Genomic DNA, 22036 nt, shown 5'->3' with positions numbered 1-22036 from the left:
GTTTTTTCGTTCTCCTTTCCTTTCTTCCTTTTCTCTTATATACATAGAAATTAGTTACACCGATACATACTCAGCATTAGGTTATGAAATGGTACTGGTATCGCAGATTTCTTCGCACTTCTTAGGAAATACACTCCGTCATACGTAATGGCCATTCTTCTTTACTTAGAAAGTCTCTAGTAACTGCACAAAAGATTACGCCATGCTTTGATTCCATTCCTCCCACAGTAACTACAGTAATTTTGACTAAAAGGTCAATGGACTTTGATGGTTTCTGTGAAAACACCTTCCTTCCGCGTTCAGCACTGCGTTATCCTGCCATCATGCATAAAAATAAATCATCTTCTTGCTGGCGACGAGAAACATTTCAGTGCTTCCAGAATAAGTGTCGAAATCGCGCTTCCGAATCTTCGTTAGTTTCGCTTATCGAGACGAAGTTCGCTTTCTCTATTATGATGAATTAATTAAACTTTTTCTTTAGGCCCAAGACTGGTTTCTAAGAAGATTGCCAGAAACAGAGGAATCAGACCCAGACTTCACTGAGTTCAAGCCTTTCACGTGGACTGTACAAAGCCATGAACAGCGTTCCACTCATTACTAGCCTACTGCTTTAAGAGGCGCAGTGAATCGCATTTAATACAGTTGGTCGCGCAGCTCGAGAAGGTCAGCCAAGCGAAACAAAAGACGATCATGCCTACCTGAAAAATGAGAACAAGTGGAGTATTTTTATCTGAATTCAGAATCTTCAAGTTACTGTAAACTGTGTACCAGGGAGACCTCACAACTTCTTTCGCATCTTGAGACGTCGATACAATGTTTACGCGAGCATTGTACAGATATTAGTAAAAATGCAGCTTAATTACTGCTAGTTAGTTTTTAAAATACAGTAAATAATAGTCAGGGAATTAATCAGTACCCTTCGTTTAGCGTCTGCCGATATTATATACTTTCACGATTTCCAAACAGTACGGCGCACAGCCGCAAAAACAGAAATAATTTCTGACTTTTTCTGCCATATTTTCAATCAGTGCGCTTTACACATGTGCTACCATTGCAGTAATCTACTGACCTGTGTTCCCCGCCTTAGCGCTAAGTGAAATACAGATAGTGGTGGGTGGACAGTTCGACTTTATATCGTATAAATTGTAAAATTGTGAAAGTTTTGAAAGTTTGTTGATTAGTATGGTTTTATAATATTTACTTGACAAAAGTACTATTCAAATTTTTCGACAAATGTTTTTCAGATCATGTATTTATATGAACTGCAATTTCTTGTAACCTATGCTGAAGCGATGAACTAAGCACTGACGTAAACAACTTATACGAATGTTTTACGACAATAATGATAATGTATTGTTATTATTTCTGAAATCTTAGGCTTCTGTGGCTCGTTAAAGGTGAAGGTGTTTTTAAAAAAGTGTCACATATTCCTACAGGACGTAGCATTGGCCAAAATTAAAAGAAGAGTCCTAAAATTAAATGTCCGGGAACCAATATCTGTTGAGATACGGCTCGTTTTACTTGTGAAGACTGATGTGCAGTATCCGGCAGTGTAGGTCGTCTTACTGTTGCAGTTCATTACGCGATGGAGAAAATTAACCTTGCAAAAAGACAACGGCTTTGGTTTAAGCACGACAGGCTCATTTTCTATGGATCGTGCGACAGTATCTCACCGCAACGTGTCACTGGTGACGCATTGATTGATCGGGAAGAACAGTAGCATCGACTCCCCGTTCATCAGACATGAATCCGTCGGATTTCTGGCAACATCTGAAGATATTGGTATATGCCCAACCCGTCGACAATTTGCAGACATTGCAGGACGTGGGATCTGCGTGAATCACTGCGAAGAAGGGCTGGAGGAAGTGTCAGCAAGCGTGGTAACCAATTGCAGCACTGTGTGTAATGTCTACCTGTATAAAGAAGACAGATGAGACCCATTTCTCAACAAGTATCGGGTTCCGGACATAATCTCGAACACAGAAAACAAACAGCGAGGCCCCACGAAGTAATTATCCAAATGAGGCGAAAGTCGGTAGATGTCATGTAAGAGCTTCACAGTTTGAGCAAGTCAATAACACGCTGGCCCACCTCCGGTCCTGTTACTGGGCTTGGCTTTGACTGATAAGAGTTGTTGGATGTCCTCTTGAGGGATGTCGTGCCAAATGCCGTCCAATTGGTGTGCTAAATCGTCAAAATCCCGAGATGGTTGGAAGGCCCTGCCCATAATGCTCCAAACGTTCTCAGTTGGGGAGAGATCCGGCGATCTTGCTGGCCAAGAAGACGAGCAGTAGAAATTTTCGTCGTGTTCGCGCGGGCATTATCTTGCTGAAATGTATGGCCAGGGTGGGTTGCCATGAAGGGCAAAACAATATATGTGGTCGATGTACCGCTGTGCTTTAAGAGTGTGGATGACACCCAGGGTACTACAACGCAATGAAAATGAATTGCCATCCCAGACCATCACTCTTGGTTGTCGGGCCGTATGAGACACTCAATCTCACTGCTGCCGGGGGTTTTTCCAGACAGGTCGTCGTTGGTCATTGTGGCTCAGTTCGAAGTATGACTCATCATAATTCTGCTCCAGTCAATTAGGTTCCAGGCGAAGACGTGTCTGGAGACTCCCTGGACAGTAGTTGGGTACCGACCTAACTGTTGTCCGTCGTACGGGTCGACAACCAGGTGACGTTTTCTACGTCCCCTTTTGTTGTCCTTCATCGCAAACCATCCTGGACATACACTGAAGCAAGATAATGCCTGTCCGCACACGGGCGGGAGTTTGCACTGGTTGTCTTCATGCTGCCAAACACTACATTGGCCAGCAAGGTAGCCGGATCTCTCTCCAATTGAGAACGTTTGGAACATTCTGGGCAGGGCCCTTCAAACAGCTTGGAATTTTGACGTTCTAACGCACAAGTTGGACAGAATTTGGCACGATATACCTCAGAAGCACATGCAACAGCTCTGTCAATCATTTCGAAGCCGAATAACAGCTTGCATAAGGGCCAGAGGTGGACCAACGCGTTATTAACCGGCTCGTTTTGTGAACACCTTTCTCTTGACTAAATCAATCATTTTTTCTGAAACTGTAATCATATGTTGTCTGTATATGTATATCACATCTAACAATTTCCGTCCCATTCGGATAATTCCTTCGTGATGTGTCGTTCTTTTTGTATCAGTGTGTGTCATTACAGGAATTTTCCTTCTATTCTTGAAGTCTACCTCCTGTAGCAATATGTGATACTTTATTTTACACCCTAGTATTTGGGAAAAGATGACAGCCAGTACAAAATCTATGACCAACCCCAAAACCGAATCCTAGATCTGCTCTGAAGGGTGTCGTAAGGGAAAAGATTAGATGAAATAAAACTTCTACGAGCCATTTGGCAGTGCAGAGTTGAACATAGGTTGGAGAGATCTGCATCCAGCAATGGATGGCACATGGCTGATGGTAACGAGTGTAGACGATAAATCACAAGTGTGGATAGATGTTTGGAGACCAGAAAGTGGGAGTTTATGGAGGATCGTGCTAAAGGCTTTGCTCGCTTTGGTAGACCCCTGCAGCCTCCGAAATGAAGCAATCCTTCACAGCGCCGCGGACTCTCTTAGAGATTCAACGAGGAGACCAGCGATCGGGCATTAACATCGGCGTTCGCCGATCGGAAGCGTAAAAACTTTCGGCCACTAGGAGAGTCGACGCTGCGACGGCCAAAATTGGAATCAATTGTGCTGCGTTTAGCGGCTGCCGGCGTTTGATGACATATAAAGGCACGCGGAGCGACGACGTCTCAAAAAGACGGGCCCTCTGCTGATGCGGCCATAAATCTTTGCCTGGTGGCGACGACAGCCGTAGATGAAGCTCCAATGGCCGATCCTCGGCCAATATGGAGGACCATCGGACCGTGTGCCATTACCTTAAACGGCGTTTAGGGAATGTGATGACCACGTGATGTGCTACAAATTTATTACTGATAAAAGACACCCTTTTGAGGAGTACATTTATTTGTATTGTTGTTTCTACTGGGTTTTGTAGGGTTAAAAACAGGAAAAATACTAACTGCTGCTTTGTTAATGGAGCTGATAAAGAGAAAACATTAAGAGCACCTCTTTAAAAGTGTGTTGGACTCCATTTGAAACGCAGTACAGCAATGATTCTACGTACATGGATTCGACAAGTCTTTGGTAGATTTCCGAAGATACGTGGCACTAAATGTATACGCACAGATCACGTAATTCCAGAAATTACGAGACAAGTCTTCCTGCGTCCGGAGCTGGCACACGACAGCATTCCAGGTTTGGTCCCTCTGGTTCGGATGACGCGAATTCGGTGGCCAAGACATCGACGTGAATTTAGTATCATCCTCCTCAAACCACTTTAGGAAGATTCTGGCGTTGTGACGCAGTCAGTTATCCTGCCGGAAGATGCCATCTAAACTGCGTAAGACATCAGTAGTGAACATACAGTTGGTTTGCAATAAACTTCACGTAGTTTTATGGTGCCTTCAGTTAGTAACATAGGTCCCAGGAAAACCCAGCTGAATGTCCCCCAGAACATAATACCCCCTCCACCGGCCAGCGTTCTTGGCGCGGTGCAACTTACGAGAAGACATTCGCCTAGATGGCATATGCTGACACTACTATCGATTCGATGCAACCAGAAAACTTATTCATCTGACCAGGCGACAAGTTTACATTGGACCACGGTCGAGTCTCCACGATCACGTGCCTACTGTCACGTCTACTGGTTTACAGAGCGTGAAAGTCACCGACCTCCACTTTCAGTGACAAGGCGCGGAAGTCCCGTATCTTGTCACCTACTCGTACTTTCACCGTGCTTCAACCACTTTCCATAAACGCTCACGGCAATAGGATACGAACAGCCGCCAGTTTCGCCGTCCCCGAAATGCCGGTTCCCAGCGCCGGGTCATAACAATCTACACCTTTGTCAAAGTCGTACGTGTCAGTGGATTCCCCCATTTCCGGCTCGTACGGCGTTAGAAAGATTCCCCTTCTGTCCCTGCTCCGCTTATGCAGAGTGGTCAGAAATAGCCTGAAAAGCTTGTAAGGGTGTTTCAGGATACAATATGCTGAGAAATACTTGTTGAGAAGAAAATTCGATTCGTTGCGTCGTTTCCGAGTTAATTAGCATTTATATTACCCAATCAGGCCGTTGCGCGTGCATATTCAGGCAGCCTGCCGCAGACTGTGCCGTCAAACGCCTATTCGTTTGGTTTCCTAAATCCTGCAAGAGAGCGATACAACAATAAGACATTGGACGGTAGTAAAGATAGAACCCGAGTCAAAGGCTGTGCAATCTGGTGCGCTATCATCTACCCTGTGAGAATAACTGACACAAACAGTATTTGGCTGGCCGTTTGAATTTGGGCACACAAAGGCCTGATTGCCTAACTTCAATGCTAGTTAACTCGGAAACGGCGCAACGTATCGAATTTTTTTCTGAACATTATTTCCCAGGACAGCCTACCGTGCAACAGTCTTACAAGCTTTCCAGACTGCTTCTGGCCACCATGTATACACCTCACGGTGGACAGTGGTCATAATGTTTTGGCTCAATAGTGTATATCGTTCAGTAAGACCACATCGCCAAGTTTCGTGACGGGTACGTTTACGAAGCGCGGAAGCGTCACTGAGATTCACTATTAAAAACAGTCTTGATCACGATTTATTTATTAAGGTGACCGCTTTCGACCACTACTGTGGTCATCTTCAGACCATTGAGTAGGAACCTCTTTCTGCTGGAGAATCACTACTCAAGAGATGTTCATAGAACTCCAGAACCAGGGATTACAAGAGAGATACAGTACGCCATAGTTTACTGTTGATATTCCGCCAGCGGACGTACTAAGAAGAGTCAGGAGGTCCATTACATTCCCATGCGTGCGTTCTTCTAAAAGATCGTAAGAGCAAAGAAGTAAAATTCGAACTTGTCCTTTATCAAGTGTACTAATGTGGAATTTGGGCTGTACCACTGTGGATTTTTCCAGTTCAACGATATCTAGTAAAGTATGCTACATGATATGTTACGTATGAATGTTAACGGTTTGATAGTAGTAGCTATTTAATACAAAACCACAAAGTGTTTGTTTTGTATTATCTTTGTTACATGAGTGACGCAGAAATCGGACGAGGGTTGACGGTTGTTCTTCTCGCGACACGGGGATTTTGCGTCATGGATTAACTCTTCACCAGGTCGACAGCCATCTGCAACAAGAATCCCGAGGCTACGCAATACCTCCTGCGGAGATTATTAATAAATACACACTGCAAAACTAGTAACGTTGCTTTTAATATCATTAGCTGATGCTCAGGCTACGATGAACGTATATATGTTGCTCATTGCTGAAAGCTGTTATAAATACGCGGAATTATTTTGTACTCTTTGATGACAACATGAAGAGTGTGTGAGGATAAAAAATATTCTTTGAGTTGTAACTGTTTTTGAAGGCACGCATGAGAAGTTACTAAAATAGTCTCTTGTTAAATGATGACTCAAATAAGTGTTCGCATCTAAATCAAATTTAATAGCCAAGAATTGAGGAAAGTGATCTAAACAATGTTATCTTTCGTTTTTGAAAGAGATCGAATAAATTTATTTTAATTGAGTAATAAGTGTTTCATAGCACAGTGAAATTTACTATTGAGAAGCAAAGGAAAAATATTTTTCACTTAATTAAAAATACCAAGAAAAGGAAAAATGAAATGTATTAAAGTTTATCGTGGAATAATAGCACATAATTCAGAGATCCAGTGTATTTAGGTGACAGCGAGTTAGTACTCTATGAAATATAATCGCCGGATATCTGAGCAACACGACAATCAACTACTGTGATAACCGTTGTGTGAAGTCATTATACGCTTTCACCCCTGTTCTAACGAAGACGAACCTGCATACTAATAAATAGAAATATATAGTGATGTACACGTAGCTGTGCACAGTCGACGAAAATATTTTTATATATAATCAATCGTAATGAAGTGTCAAAGCTACGTTTAAAATGAAGTCACCACAGAAGACAATGAACATTCCCACAAACGCGTCTTGGCAGTGGGAGAATTGAGGGGGTCTGCCCTTTGAAGTGTTGGGAACACCATCCCATTCCCCACATTTAGCTCTCTGAGAGTTCCATCTCTTCGCAAAACTCGAAAGTCTTCCTTCCTGGTCAGCGTTGTTCTTCCAACCGTGAAGCGATTGCAGCTGTAGACGAGTATTTTTGAGCTCTTCCACAGGAATACTACAAATATGGATCAGTGTCACGGGAAAACCGCTGGATGAAGAGTATGCATGTCAAAGGAGAAAAAGTTTTTTGAAAATATAAATCTCATTTGCACTATCAGGCCGATAACTTCTTATGACAATCTTCGTTGTCTGCACTTAACTGCTCGCCCATCGTCACTGGTCGGTATTGATGAAACTTGTCGAAACTTAAGCGCAATACCGAGCGAGGTGGCGCAGTGGTTAGCACACTGGACTCGCATTCGGGAGGACGACGGTTCAATCCCGTCTCCGGCCATCCTGATTTAGGTTTCCCGTGATTTCCCTAAATCGTTTCAGGCAAATGCCGGGATGGTTCCTTTGAAAGGGCACGGCCGATTTCCTTCCACATCCTTCCGCAACCCGAGCTTGCGCTCCGTCTCTAATGACCTCGTTGTTGACGGGACGTTAAACACTAATCACCACCACCACTTAAGCGCACTGCTGAAGGTCCAAAAAGTGTCACACACTTATACGTGAATTTGCTGTTAAGTAATGTGATGTAATCAATAGAGCTAGACGTATTTCTGCGTCTGTATACTATGACTGCACAACCAGTCGTTTCAAAAGCCATACGTACTTGCAAAGCTATCTTTTAACCACAGACTCTCACGCTGTAAATCGTTTCATTGCCAGCATGATATACATAATGAGCTGAAAAGTGAAGTAGAATGCTGGTGTTCATCTCATTTAATCGAAGAATAAAAGCTATTTTAACAGATTAATCTGAAGATAGTACGGAAGCTGGGCTTCTCAAATAGTGCAAAAAGTCTGGTAGGAATTTAATATTCTAGATACGGAGGAAGCAGATAATTTATCGGGGACAACTGTCATTGTTCATTCCGTAGGAGACAAGAAGAGCCGTACAGATGCCACGTGTATTTAATTACGTCGTAAAACGCGTTTTTATGGTGCGTATAATGTTGATTTACTTGAGCCTGGAGGCGTGCCGCTCCCTGGAGAAGACAAAAAGCACGGACCCGCCGCCACTCACGTGTGGTGTCGGTACTCGGTAGCTCACCACCAGGGGCGTTGTCCCACACTGTGAAACGCGGCAGACTGCATCCAAAGAACTGATACATTCTAGCGCTTCCTCAAGGAGCTTCACAGTGTGATAGCAGTGTAGGAAAATTGTTTTGTGTAGTGAAGTTTCAAGTAGGAGACTGGCGGTGACCTACACGTTTTATCGAATTACATCGGCTGTATCGTTACATACAGATACAACCAGGGGAGACCACTTAACACGTTCTCGAGCCACTGGCCGAGGAATTGAGGACACAGCTTGTGATGAATTTCAACGGCAGTTCGGTGTATCTTTTCAGGAACTATGGGACACTCGTGGTTAGGTGTACAGATAGGAAAGTCGGCGTTCTTTGGACAGTAAGAAGAAGGAGAGAAAAAACACAGATTGCTGTATTTTTACTGTGGCTCTCGATCTGATTATATTGTGCTATTGTTGAATAAGCCCGGATGATGGAAAGCTATGGTATTTCTCTGATTTCTTAGGTGCAGTCTTTTAGCTATATCATCAACCATTTCCCTTTCTTTGTTTATGCAGATGTAACAGACGAAAGTGTTTGAAGTTGTGTCATGAACGTACAAGAATAAACGAGTAGGAGGAAACAAAACGAAAGCTCTTGCACTAATAGAAAAAAAGTAATAGGAAATAACCCGTTTTGGAAACATAAAGATCTGACGACTAATTACGTTCGTAATTCTTGAGATGTGAAACTTATTGACAGATAAAAACTGAGTGTCGGGTAGAGACTCGTACCCGGATCGTGACGTAACGCGCTTGTATGACTTTTTAAAAGGGTAGGAAAATGAATGAAACTGTCAAACGGGCACCGCAGTGCAGCAAGCAAGCTCAGTCGATTGGAATATCGCCCACAATTTGATTCGAGTTTCGCTCTAGAACAAACTTTCAGTCTGGGAGGACGTTTTATAAAAGCCTGAGTGAAAATGTTCATTCCATAGACTTGTTTTATGTTGTTGTGGTGGTCTTCAGTCCAGAGACTGGTTTGATGCACCTCTCCATGCTACTCTATCCTGTGCAAGCTTCTTCATCTCTCAGTACTTACTGCAGCCTACATCCTTCTGAATCTGTTTAGTGTATTCATCTTTTGGTCTCCCTCTACGATTTTTACCCCCCACACTTACCTCCAATACTAAAGTGGTGATCCCTTGATGCCTCACCCTACCAACCGATCCCTTCTTCTAGTCAAGTTGCGCCACAAATTTCTCTTCTCTCCAATTCTATTCAATACCTCCTCATTAGTTATGTGATCTAGCCCATCTAACCTTCAGCATTCTTCTGTAGCACTACATTTCGAAAGCTTCTCTTCTCTTCTTGTCCAAACTATTTATCGTCCACGTTTCACTTCCATACATTGCTAAACTCAGTACAAATACTTTCAGAAACGATTTCCTGACACTTAAATCTACATTCGATGTTAACAAATTTCTCTTCTTCAGAAACGCTTTCCTTGCCATTGCCAGTCTACATTTTATATCCTCTCTACTTCGACCAGCATCAGTTATTTTGCTCCCCAATTAGCAAAACTCATTTACTACTTTAAGCGTCTCTTTTCCTAATCTAATTCCCGCAGCGTCACCCGATTTAATTCGACTACAGTTTTGTTGAAGTTCACCTTATATCCTCCTTTCAACACACTGTCCATTCCGTTCAGCACCTCTTCCAGGTCCTTTGCTGTCTCTGACAGAATTACAATGTCATCGGCGAACCTCAAAGTTTTTATTTCTTCTCCATGGATTTTAATTCCTACTCTGAATTTTTCTTTTGTTTCCTTTACTGCTTGCTCAGTATATAGATTGAATAACATCGGGGATAGGCTACAACCCTGTCTCACTCCCTTCCCAACTTTCGCGTCGTTCTAGTTCACTCTTTTCTATTATTATTACTATTGCTTGCGTAACAACGCATATATGAAAAGAGCCGCGAAATATCTTTTAGTAATGCTGTGCTATGAATTTCTTTATCATCATTACTTTTTAACAAAACAGAATATATTGAGTTCTTATTGTTCTGTATCTGGCCTTCTATTAAAGGAACATTTTTCGTGACTGTAACTCATTCTAAAAATCAACATATCTTCCCTACTTTATAGTTATTGAAAATGAAAATTACTTTGTTATGAATACTGATGTTACAGTTCGTATGATTTTTCAACAACAAGATTTTGCAGTGGATTTTGTTTCTCGGTAAATCACCATTCAATACCACGACTAGCACAAGAACATGAGACTCTTATTGAAAAATTACGTTTTCACTATAAAGTTTGCCAGCCAAGTATGGATTATATCAGAGAGCGACCTATGGCGTATTCCCCCTGCGAGTCTATTTCGGCGATTGTCCTTACATGTCTGAAGTCCTATGCGTTGGATTGAGGATTAGTTCAGACATTTCTTTCCTTGCGAGATGGTGGCAGTTTCGGTTGTCTTCAGCAGCGGACTGTGTCAGAATATTTCTTAGTTAAGTCGAAGCAAGGCACCTATAATAGACAAAATTCTTTCAGAACTATTCAGATGATACCATGATAAAACTGTTTCAGCTCTTATGCAAGCTGTATGAGACAGGTGACATAGCTTGTGACTTCACGATGAATGTAATAGTTCCTTTTCGGGGGAAGATGGCTGCTAACAGATACGAGTATTGCCAAAGCATCAGTACAACGTCTAGATTGCAAAATAGTGACATGAATTATTTGCGGAGGCTCCCCTCGGGGAAAATCAGTTTACGCACCGGAGCGATGAAGTATCACGCAGGATTATTGACAACTTGAACAGATACCAAACTGCAGCAATGAGAGTCTAAGGACACGAAAGGGAAACAGCAGTTGAAAAGAGGTTTAGACTGACTTGTGGCCTACACCTAATGTTGTTCAATCTGTATTTTAGATAAATAGTTAAGGGAACCAATAAGAAATTTATAAGCGGAATTAAAATTCAGCGAGAAAAAAATTTTTGAGCTTGTTTGTGGCATTGTAGTTCTGTTAGAGACGGTATATAACTTGGAAGATCAGTTGAAGGGGATGGACAGTGTCTTGAAAGAAGAATATAAGATAAACATGGACGAAGCAAAATACAGGAATGGAACGTAGACGAATTAAATGAAGTGATGCTGAAGGAATTACGTCTGTGTTGCTGTTTGGGAGACAAAGTAAATGACGATAGCTAAAGTAGAGAGGACATAAAGCGCAGCCTGGCAGTAGCAACAAAAGTATTTTTTAAAAAGTTAGAAAGTCTTTTCCGAAGCAAAAGTCTTTAATAGAGTGTAGCCTTAGATCGGAGTCAAAGACGGACGCCAAAACATTTAAAACAATAAGAGAACAGAAAGACTTGAAACGTGGCGTTACAGAAGAATGCCGAATATATTATGGGCAGATTGGATAACTGAGGAAAAGGTGCTGAATCGAACTGGGGAGATAAGAAATTTATGGCACATCTTGTCTAAAGGAAGGGGTCGGTTGATAGGATGCATTTTGATGCATCAACGAATCAGCAGTTTGATAACAGGAGGAAGTGTGGGATGTAATAATTGTAGAGGGGGACCAACATTCGAATACAGTAAGCAGATTTGAATCTAACAGATTGCGGGGATTATGCAGAGATGAAGAATTCTGCAGGACTGATTGGCGTGGAGAGATTATCGAACTATTTTTCGTATTGAAGACCACAACAACACCGGAAGATTGACTAGCTAGCTCTTGTGCGGAGACCTTTGGTGTAGGGACAGAGTGCCGGGCGTGGATCCCCCACGTGGGGCCACACAGCGGGGGTGGTGCCCTCTCAAAGGGAAAGCTGGAACTGGCGCACGTGCAGCCCAGGACTCCGCCAGCGCTGGGGACCCTGGTACTTCACCCGCGCTGCCACACCCCGATCCCTTCTCCCTTTCATGTCCGCCGCGACACTTCACGCTTTCGTAGCCACCAGCTCTGCCACTTTGTCCCTTAAGGCTGAGGATTGACTACATTGATGGCTTAACAAATGGTTGGTTCACGTCATATTTAACACAAGGAATGCCGAAATATATACTGAATAATTCAACTGAGGACGGTTTGCGACTGCCTCCAGAATGTGGCGGTGGCCTACAGCGACAGTTATATAGATGTTCACAGAATTCGATCTTTGACCTGTTAGCAGGTAACTCTACAAATAACTGATGGGAGAGCCCTTGATACATCTTAAAGAAGATTAAAGGGATCCACCAGGGCACATACAAAATCCAACAGAGACGTTCTCGTTGGGGTGCTATTAGCACCCTTACAGTATCTATCTAATTTCTTTGTGGAGAACAACTGTGTATTGGCTGTTCGCCAACCTGCTCTACAGAAAGCGTGGTGATTCGATGTCTCCAGTCACTTTCTGCAACCTTATCATACTGTTTATACGTGAACATCAATAACTGAAATACCGAAATTTAATATTATTATACAATGAGGCCACCGAAACTTATATAATTTGAAAAGTACATTGCCATAGATGTGCACCAAGAAAATGATGTGTGTAAGTAGCCGTCGAAACTGGTTAAAGCAAGTAGACATACACACATGAGAGAAGGCTTCCTCTGTCTTGCATCGCTATCAGCTTCTACCCTCTTCTCGATGAGGTACTTTGGTAGAAATGACACATGGAAGTAACAAAATTTCCAGAAATTTCATTCTAGGCACGTTCGTCTTTAAATATTGCACATGGTTAATTTGCAGTAACACATGCAAACGGGGCAGCTACAATGTCACAAGTCGTAGGTCTCTGATACTGTCAACAGTGCCAAACAAAATACCGTACAATCGAAGCCTTCGGGGCCAAAACAAACTGTACGTATCGTTGTTTATTGGTGCCGCTTTTTCACTTACTTTTGTCTAAAAGTAAATGTGTCTAACTTTGTGTTCATTTTTCGCCGTTACCATAAAATATGAAGTAAATTCCCAACATTTAATTTCTTCAGTTTGGTTAGCCACGGCTTCCATTATTATACAGAAACCGTATTTCCTCCAGCCTGTGCCTTAAAGAATAACACTAAAGAGTTGGACTGAAAGACGAAGAGCTAGAGAGACAGGAATAAAGTGGACAATGATAATGATAATTCTATTGTTGTTTTGAAGGATACATTTAAATGGGCACTGAAGGCAAATGCAAATAATTTTAAGAGTTACAATTGCGGTGTGATGCATTTACAGATTGGATTCTGTAATGCTAAACATTTCGCAACAGAGGTTACTTTACGTGATACAACGGCATTCTCATCGTGTTCGTTGCTGTTAACACAAAATTTATTTTTCAGCGCACTGCATCAAGGACGCTCTTGAAATGATCGAACAATTAAAAAGAATTCAAAGAATTATTTCAATAATATTTGTAGCCACAATGCAGCATTCGTTATGGTCTGTTCTGAGGCTTATTTCTTACTCTTTTCCTCATAGTGTTCGTGTAAGGACTAAAAATATGCATAGTGTTCCGGTAAGAACTAAGAAATCGCAAACGATTAAATTCCAATTAATCTCATCAAAAAACTGACTTTCGTTACTTTACAAACACAACTGGTCGAATTTTCGATCACCTGCGATATTAGTGTACTTGAATACTTCCCGAGTCTCAAGCTCTGAGAGGTAGAAGCACTCAGGCTTGGGCTCATGTGAACATCGCTCTACCGAAGTTTAGCTCAGTTCACGTGTCTCGCCAAATTCTTAACGTCCTGACAGGCTGTTGCAGTGGACGAGTAAAGATTGGAAGAATTCTTGGTTCCAAACCCTTTCACTCGGTTGACATATTTCTTAGTATAAGCAATGTACTCAGGAAAGAAGTCGCCGTCAAGAACCTCCTTTAAGCAGTTTCGATTTGGGATCCTTACAAAGTAAAGTTGGACTAACGAAAGAGAGAGAGAGAGAGAGAGAGAGAGAGAGAGAGAGAGAGAGAGAGAAGGGTCAAAGATGAGCTGCACGTTTCGCCACGGGTTTGTTTAGTCAGCGTGAGACCGTTAACCGGCTGAGGGTGACGTCACAAGAGGCACGTCACGCATAGTGGAGAGCATTACTTAAACTTCAAAGACTCCATGTTCCAATAACAGTCGAGAAACATAGTAGTCACTACAATGTACATCTTGCGAAGTGAACACAACACTAAAATTACAAAAATTCGGGCTAATACAGAGGGAACCAAAAGTACATCTTCCTGAGTACGATCGGCGAATGTGTGGGAAGGACGGTAGGGGGAGGAGGGGAGGCTTTAAGAAAAAGGTGGTACTGGTTCGGGTACACCGTGTATCTTATTGCACAGACACCTTGTGATGACTAACGGAGTATAGACGTAGATTTAAAAACAAACGATGACGTAATGGGAGGTCGGTTGATACCATTTGGAAACATGAAAGAGAAATACGGATACGTTTGACTGCAAACTGTAATGAATAGCGCCGGCCTGTGTGGCCGTGCGGTTCTAGGCGCTTCAGTCTGGAACCGCGTGACCGCTAAGGTCGCAGGTTCGAATCCTGCCTCGGGCATGGATGTGTGTGATGTCCTTAGGTTAGTTAGGTTTAATTAGTTCTAAGTTCTAGGCGACTGATGACCTCAGACGTTAAGTCGCATAGTGCTCAGAGCCATTTGAACTATTTTGTAATGAATAGCAGTATGATAAACAGCTAATTAAGATGGTGCCTGTTCCTCGTGTGCATTGAGGAAAATTTCTAGAGTATGTCAAGTCGTTTAAATAGTTAGGGATAATAATAAGGGATATGAAATGAGATGAACGTGTTAAGGTCTGTAGTGGGAAAGGCGAATAGAAGACAGATTCGTTGTAAGGATTCTGGGCGGGTGCAGACCATCTGTAAAGGAAATCTCAAAGAAGACTAGTGAGACCAGCTTAAAGTCTTTACGAAATAGGCATGACACCTGTCACAGACGAATTCAGAGGCATGGTTGTAGGATCGTAACAGGTTGGTATGCTCCTTACAAAACGGCAGAGATGTTCGCGGGGCTTACAGGAAAATTCTCGGGAGAAAAACGACTTTGTTTTCAATAAACGCCATTACGTAAATTCAGAGAACCGATTTTCGGAAAAGACTACTAATGTTGATACGAAGTACCATGTGCTATGCAAAACTCTACGCAAAACAGTGTTCTTTTTTCCTTTCTGCTGTTTCATACGAGAAAAGCTTTGGAAATGAAATTATGTTTCTACAGTAATAGAATGTTTTAACTGAACTAATCGCTAAAGCTTCTTTCCAACAGAAACTGAGCCGTCATAAATAATACAAATCCTGTACTGGATTGCGAAATATATGTCTTAATATGCATCGCAAGCGAAAAATGAACTATTAAGACATCCAATAGAGCAAGCGGATAAAGTACCACGCGTCAGAGTAAGGATGCTAACAAGCACTTTGCGCTCTCGAGGAAATGAAACAAGGGATGGACGTACTATAGCACTTGTAGTGACACGCTCGTTGAACACACCGCAGGAGGCGCGCTAAGCTGCCAAGGACAAGAGCCACAGAAGAATGGTTAACATTTATGGATGTAGTCTGGCAGACAGATAACACATACAGGACCATGTCCGACAAACCGAAGTACAAGAACTAGACAGTAATAAATGACGTCTCTTACTCGAACAGTTCCCTATCGTTATTTGAAACCAGGTACACCACGCTGACTCCAGTTAACTGTCTTTCGATGCCAAAACTCTTATACCAAGTCATTTGAGAAAGTTATGCATCACGAAAATTATTTTCTCCCGTTCTTCCCTGGGTCTATAGCTTTTTTCCTCTTAACAATCGCGTAGCACACTGTATAAACTCACTCTAAATGATGTTCATGTTTGAACGAAACCTTACTTTCAGAACATCTAGGTCTGCATAGACTACGGAAGCTATTATACAGGGCGTGTAAAAGGATTTTTTTCTAATTAATAAGTATTTGTTTCACATTATTAATTTGTTTCACTCTTTAATGATAGGAGGAGTATGTGTTCATTTAATACATTTCCGCACATGCATAATAGGAAAATAGTATATCTAAAGCACGAAGGGAGTGCGTAAGTGATTTTTATTAACAGGAGGTTCGTGCAGAACTAGGTACTAGGTTACTGTAACACAGGGAAGGTGAACCAAACAGTCATAGCCATCACTTAAAACACTCTCGAGAAAGAAACTTGGTACGAACTCAACAGCCACCACGAAACCTTTTTAAGCATTTCCATCATTCCCGCTGTTTTTGAGGGACATGCATTCGTTATTTTATATTATCTAACTCTTCACACTATATTGTACTGATTTTGTAAATTATTTCGCCATAACAATTTCGGTTAGCCCTGTTCCATCATCAAGCGTGCCTGAAAACTCGATCACACGAATCGAAAGAAGGTACACCCAAGGCGGAAATCCGTGTATAGATCTTCGCCATTCATAGACTGTATCAAAATACAGTACTCCTCCACCGCGAAATGTAACTGTCCCAGCTACAGGTTAGAGGAGAGGTCGATGTAATCGTCTAATAAAGCACCCGATACAAGTGTATTTTTCGTTCTAAAACTTGTCTTTTCGGAAGTTTGGTATTTTGTCATACATTTGAGTATACAGTTAACAATTCTGGTTGCCAATAAGAGAGCTTTGCGTATCCTTGAAATTATTTTTCGTCGCAGCAAAAGTTAATAATGTAATATGAAATACGCAAGTACGGTATTTTTGTTGTTTACGTACTATAAATTCATAAATTTTACACAAGTTTAGATATTCTGTAAAAACTAAAATTGATTACAACTTAAGTTATTTCATAAATCACTGTATACATACGGAAAAATGATGAAGCACGGTACTAGTCTCTAAAAAAGAATATGAAACCAAAATTGGATGAATGTATAAAAGAGCAATTTTTGGCAATAAATACGCTGTTTTATAAAATGGTATAATGTTAGCAATTTTAGACGAAAAAGTGGTTAATTAGTATTTTTAAAAACATTCTTTATTCATAACAAAGTTCGTCATACATCAAAACCCACCATCTACCAATTAGTTTGTCCTACAATTTACTACAATGTCACATGCAGCTTAATGTACAGTAGTGTTTCTTAATTCTGATGAGCAAGCTACCTTATTTCTCTACTGGGAACTAAAGGTTATTCCTACTATTCTACTGCACTACGTTACTGTAGTGTTACAGGTGTGCCAGCAGAAATATAAACGTACTTTTGTGGCTGTACCCACCGAGCTAACGCAGAATTTCTGCTGATTAATTAGTTTCAAGAACGTTATTGTAAAATTCTCCTTGTGTGATAAAGTTAACTGCAGCTGAAAACGTTACTTTCGAAAAGTTATAAACTGAATCGCAGCTTTGATCGTGTGTCTCAGTTATCGCTCACTATGTCTTTGTCAGTCTCCGTTTTACGTTAGTTTTGGCTCAGTCTTTGTAATTGTGTCTGTCTTGCTCGCGAATATGATAAAATGAAAAAAATAAAAAATAAGCACATCATTTTCAGTTCATAGTCGAAACGAACCTGGATCTGATAACCCGGTACCAAGATGAATATACATGTTCATTTAAAGACGTGTATGGTTCAAATGGCTCTGAGCATTACGGGACTTAACATCTGAGGTCATCAGTCCCCAGAACTTCTATTTAAATCTAACTAACCTAAGGACATCACACACATCCATGTCCGACGCAGGATTCGAACCTGCGACCGTAGCGGTAGCGCGGTCCCAGAGTGAAGCGCCTAGAACCGCTCGGCCACATCGGCCGACTTTAAAGACGTGTAAAAATTCTATGTCTCTTGAACATTGCTATGACTGGCATGTGGTATTACAATATGGTTTATGCACCCTCAAACTCACCTGCTGAAACATTTCCGTAAAATTATTCGGTTTTGTATACGTTATTGTTAGGTTGGGAATGTTATAATCACACCATCAACAAGATTATTTATGGATGAACTCATTTTTAACATTGTACCTATGAACTATTTTGGTGGAAGAAAAGGAAAGGTGCTTCTAATGTAGGTTGCGAATGAAGCAAAAGTTACGTTGTTTTTGGGCGAACTTGGAAAATCTTGATTTAATTTCCCTTCGACAATGATGGCACTAGAGACGATGCACAATCCGATTGGACGAGAACATGAAGAAACTATCCCAAAATTTGCCTTGAGAGATTCTGGGGAAAAATCACACTGAAAGCCTAAAGGTAGATAGTTGGACAGGGGTTTGAACCTTCTTCCTCCCGAATGTGAGTGCTGATTCTTAACCACTGAATCATGTTGATCGTTATAGTTTTCTAGTTTTACGTTTAAGCTAATGGTTGTACACACAGTAAAATGCAAACATGGCTACAGATGGCAGCAGAAATCCGAAAGGTACAGAGGGGAAGAGAATCCAGTCGACACAGAGAGTATTGTAGTAAGACAGTTGCAAAATAATTGAAGGAGCCACCACACATTCATCGCAGTTTCTTTAGGGAAATCACGAGATATCCAAGTCACAGTGGTTGGACGGAAACTTAGCTCCTGGAATCTATTCCTGAATTCCGACATATCTTGAAGCTAGATCGATTCCCTTCCTCTCCCCCTTCCCCCGCCCCTTTCCTCTAGGGCTCCCTCTCTCTTCTTTCTCACCATCCTTTCTTCCACCCACCCTCTTCTCTCTCATTTTTCCCACTTCCTCCCCCCCCTCCCCGGGCTTCCACATCTAACCTTACCCTCTCCCCTCCGAGCTCCTTTCTTTTCTCCCACAGGCTTCTTACCCCCCTCCCTCCTCCCCCCTCCCCCTGCCCGTCCCTTACACTCGGTGACAGGACCCCCCTCCCATCTCATCAAGTGTGTTCAGTGTTTTCTGTGCCAAAGATCGTCAGCAGTGTTTAGTGCAATGGTGTTTTCTTAGTTTCTGTGCATCAGTGTTATCTTCGGAGTTCTCCTTCGTTCGAGTATAAAACTGATCACCTTCGTTTGTGTGCATTGTCGACCTTGTTTCTGAAACCAATGCCTTCCTACGATGCCTTCATTACTATTCTTGTGTGTATCTTACGTTTTTACCATTCATGTATTTCTGTTTCTAGGTCTCCATGTTCCCTATATGTTTTTTCTGTTGACCGAAGAGCGGCATCTGTACGCCGCTGCTGGCCCACCTTTCTACAAAGGGAAAATACAATAAAGGAAAAAAAAACTAGATCGAAACTCTGTGGTATGTGCTGTCAATGACAACACCATTATGCAACTCGAATAAAATCAGTTTACTTTCTTATCGATAGATCTTGTTAAGCAATAAAAGCACAGTACCATCAAGGCAGTATACTTTTGTCAAAAATTAGAATTGATAGGTACATCTCTGTCGAGTTTCTGACTTAGATACCATTGTCAAGTTACTCATGGATACAATTAAATGGAACAATATTGGTAAAAAGTGGTGTTATCCGCGACATTGTAACGCTATACATAAATCGTCGAACATGCAATGGGTTTTTACTACAGGACCCGACACCGTGCACTTTTTCAGCATCTACTGTCCTCGAGACACGACTCTGCGGTTGGCGTGACCACGAGGTTGAAGTTATCTATGTGCCATTACTGTCAAATGTATTTCACTAGCGTTCCAGTGAATAACATTCTTACAAGACACCAACAGTATTGTTTGTGACCATCTACTACAGAGAACAGCGGTATTTACCGTGCATAAAGCCAGTCGGAAATCGTTTGTCTTTGGAATACCAGAGATTCCTCTTTTTTTTTATATGGTGGTTTGTGGCGACGAGAACAACAACCTCGTTTCTGTCGCCAGTACGATTTACACCATCGTTTTGTAAGTGGGCAACCGTCTCGCATAGCTGAGGGAGACTGGAATGGCCTTCTTTGCTTACCAGCGTGCAACAAGGCCAAAGTTACCACAAAACGTAGCGACGCGGCGCTAGCATTTTCCGCGTCATTTGCTCGATGCCGTCAACGCCGATAAATTTCTTCTGATGGGTTAACGTCGTATCGGATATTCTGCCTCAGAAATAAAATAACGGTTGTTGTAGGTTTGAATTTTACACGTAGATTTGAAATGCTGTGCAACTACGGTAAACATGAGATGCGGGCTGTATTGTTCTTTAATAAGTCGTAAGTAGCCACCAGACTATATGAATCGCTTTCAAATAATAAAGTTTCCTGCAGATGTTGCCGAAATATCAGCCGTGTTACATTATACTCAATGCTTCCAGATGGAAAATGTACAGTAGATTGCCAAATTTAAATGCCAGAAATAAAAGAAGTGAAGTGAACCTTTCACATTTTTCACAGTTGTTTATAGAAACGAATCGGCTAGAAAAGAAGTTTAGGGTGGAAGTTGAGGACGGCATAGGGGAGAATTCCGTCTGTTTAATAAGTCGTGTAGTATGTTTGATGCAGGTAACTGTTAGACACTGTGCATGAGGAGGAACAAGGCTCCAGAACTCTTCACGTACAGTCTCTGCATGTTGTCATACTTATCAAATTTCCAAGAACAATACCACCACCTGATATGACGCTGAATCAGCAGCGGTCACCATGCTCCCATTGGTATCAGAAAGCTCTGCAAAAAGCGTAGGGTGTTTAAAGAAAAGTATCACATGATACTACAAGTAGTACACTTTACTCGTAGATGCAACATAATTTTTTAAAAAGATAAACAGAATATCAGAAACCGAGTTTCACTGTCGTGTTTACATGTTAAGTCTAAACTGATTTCTCTAGCCCGATCAAATATCAGTTTTCCAAGCGTCTGTTATTTCACATTTATGATTCTAAATCAGCTCTTCTGGATTCGTCAGCGCGATGAAGTAAGATTATCACGATTCCTTCACATTTTAATAAAGAGAGAGTACATTTTTCCATTACGGTTGTTAGTGAACTTGTAATGAGGAGGAGGAAGAGGAGACTGTTGAAAAAGAGATATTTAAAATTCTTTCCCAGTCGGGTAGCGTGTGCGACAACTGCCTACATCACGCGTGTTGTGAAAAAAAGTGCGAAATGATAACTGATGCAACACTCTGCAGTCTCGAAATGACAAGAAAACTTCCAAAAAAGTAAAAATACATTTCTAAACATGAAACAGAATTAGCGAATGTTCTGTCAGCAGGCATTACGTACGAGAGCCTTTGAAATTAAAAGAGGGAGTTGTGCATAGCACTTTACAAATCAACCTACTGTGCAAATATGGGGTTTTTAGAAAAGCTGCTTAATTTTGCTAATTTAGTAAATATGTCTGCATTTCTGTAAAATGTAAAATGTTCTGCTTTTCAACGAAACAAAGAAAAGTAACAATATGCTGGTCAGTCAAATACCTATTTTTTGCTTCACAACACACAAAATCGCTTCGCCTAGATTCACCAACATTTAAAAACGCAGCTACCAACATGACGAACTGATCACGTTTCAGATGTGGTAAGTAGAGAATGAATGTCGACTGTGAGCTGAGGTCCTGCAGTCCAATTCACGTTTCCAGAATATATATGGTATTTATGTTATCGTCAAATCTGTTTTCCGAACATCAGATTTGCTATCTCATGAAAACGTACAAAAAGAGTACGCTCGATCTATAACGCCTTTCGAGGCATTTCTCCTCTGCGAGGCTGAAACAACACAAAGAACAGACTTAAGACTGTTCGCTGGGCCTCCTAATGCTTTTTTTTTTATCTTCTTCGTCTATGATGTTTCACATACTGTAAACCAGTGACGAATGTAAAATGGATCTCTAACTGAATCAGTTGATTGGGGGTTCTAAGAACCTTGTTGTCTACAACATAC

The sequence above is a fragment of the Schistocerca cancellata genome, chromosome 5 (genome assembly GCF_023864275.1).
Source record: "Schistocerca cancellata isolate TAMUIC-IGC-003103 chromosome 5, iqSchCanc2.1, whole genome shotgun sequence".
In the NCBI taxonomy this organism is placed as follows: Eukaryota; Metazoa; Arthropoda; class Insecta; order Orthoptera; family Acrididae; genus Schistocerca; species Schistocerca cancellata.
This window is presented reverse-complemented; position numbering follows the sequence as displayed.